The following is a 2,258-nucleotide window of genomic DNA, read 5'->3' as shown; positions in this document are numbered from 1 at the left end:
TAAACTACAACAAAAGTCACGGGATTGTCACCGTCTTAGTGGTTCTTCATGGATAGCTCCTCTGTCTCGGTGGCCATCTTCCAGAGATAGTATTTTCCTCCTCTCTGCTGGTTCCATACTCTCTCTTATAGGGGAAGGAGAATATCTCATTAGTACCGTCAGCTGTGCTTGATTGCCTCTGGTTACCTTGTCTCCCATGCCTTATTGGGCTACTATCCGTGAGCCCAGCCTGCCMTCTGGTGGTCCTTCCACAGTTCCACCTTGTTTCCTTCCACAAAATTCTGCCAAATTAGTTCGCAACGAGCCAGGCGGCCAAAACTGTTGCATATTCCCTGACTCTGCGTGCAATGAACGCAAGAGAAGTGACACAATTTCCATAGTTAATATTGCCTGCTAACATGAATTTCTTTTAACTAAATATGCAGGTTTAAAAAAATATATTTCTGTGTATTGATTTTAAGAAAGGCAAAAGATGTTTATGGTTAGGTACATTCGTGCAACGATTGTGCTTTTTTTAAATCATCACCCGTTTGGCGAACTAGGCTGGGAGTCGATGATAAATCAACAGGCACCGCATTGATTATATGCAACGCAGGACAAGCTAGTTAACCTAGTAATATCATCAACTATGTGTAGTTAACTAGTGATTATGTGAAGATTGATTGTTTTTTACAAGATAAGTTTAATGCTAGCTAGCAACTTACCTTGGCTCCTTGCTGCACAAGCATGCCACGCAGTTTCCTCGTGGAATGCAAAGTAATCGGTCATAACCGGCGTCCAAAAATGCCGATTACCGATTGTTATGAAAACTTGAAATCGTCCCTAATTAATTGGCCATGCCGATTAATCGGGTCGACCTCTAGTATGTACGCACGGTCACTGTGGGGATGACGTCATCGATGAACATATTGATGAAGCCAATGACTGATGTGGTGTACTCCTCAATGCCATCGGAAAAATCCCGGAACATATTTTGCAATGCTAACATGCAATCCAATGATTGCATGTTAGCTAGTAGAACGGAAGTGGGAGTTTATTCGATCGCCTACAAATTCTCAGAAGGCAGTCCAACCTCCGTCCTCTTTCTCTCCTGTTCCCGGGAAAGCTTCAGTATGGTCCTTCACGTCGGACTCGTTAAAGGAAAAAACTATAATTCTGCATTCGGGTGAGTAATCGCTGTTCTTTATTTCTGTCATAAGGACGGGTAGCAGCAACATTATGTACAGAATAAGTTTCAAAAATAAGTTGCAAAAAACCCCCCAAAAAACCAGTTGGTTAGAACAATGTAAATGGTCAGCCATCCTCTCCGGCGCCATGATAACATGATACAAAATACCATCTACAAGAAGGAAACGGTTGTTCATCATGTTGAAACACCATCAGGAATGGAAACTGTTGTTCATCATGTTGAAAATCACCATCTAAAGCAAGGGGTGTCCAACCTCAATTCCACCGGAGGGCAGTGTCTGTAGGTTTTTGTTTTTTCCTTTCAATAAAGCCCTAGACAACCAGCGTGTCTGTGTGTGTGTCTGTGTGTGGTGTGTGTGTGTCTGTGTCTGTGTGTGTGCGCTGAACACCATGTCAATTAGTCATTCAGAGTAATATCACGCAACATGTTAAACACTGCCGGTAGTACAACGACTGTTGACAAAAAATCAAGGTCGACTATAGATTGGATCGCTATTGCGCTCCAAAGCTTTCACAAATAGTTATTTTGATTTCAATGCATTTAAAGAGAACATGGAACCAGTTTCCCAGCCGGCTGTGTTTTATTAGATTCCTACATGCTACTGTAGGCAATATGTAATGAGCGGCGGTTGACAGAAATGACTTGTCATATTTTGCATTTAAGCTTCCCCTAACTGATGTAGCTTGAAAGATAATAAGTCACATTTTCATCATTATATAAATTTTTGTTACCCAGATATTTCGGCGTTAGCAGTGATGAAGCAAAAGCAAACACGAGCCAAGGACAGCGCATGAAAAACCATTCCCAAAAAATTTGATTCAACATTGTCATTTAAACACCGCTAATCACATATGCACTCAGTGACAACACACACACACACACACACACCACACACACCCATGCATTCCAGGGATATAGGCTACCACGCAGTTTCAGGAAACAATACCATATGGTGAGCGATAACATACATTACCGTTACCCCCATGCACACTGGGCCTGCAATAAAGCCATCTGAAAATTCCCCAGCAATACAGAGGCATCACATTTGCCTTAGATCTCTCTCAACAAC

General features: G+C 42.0%; 1 protein-coding gene across 1 annotated transcript in view; it reads right to left on the bottom strand.

The window, feature by feature from the left end:
• LOC111951744 (leucine-rich melanocyte differentiation-associated protein-like) overlaps positions 1-2,258 on the bottom strand; it is a 399,153-nt gene that overhangs the window by 238,891 nt on the left and 158,004 nt on the right. The gene's annotated exons all lie outside the window — the stretch shown is intronic.

This window comes from Salvelinus sp. IW2-2015, linkage group LG25 (genome assembly GCF_002910315.2).
Source record: "Salvelinus sp. IW2-2015 linkage group LG25, ASM291031v2, whole genome shotgun sequence".
Taxonomy (NCBI): Eukaryota; Metazoa; Chordata; class Actinopteri; order Salmoniformes; family Salmonidae; genus Salvelinus; species Salvelinus sp. IW2-2015.
Note: the sequence above shows the minus strand (reverse complement) of the source record. Positions and strands in the feature narration are given on the sequence as shown.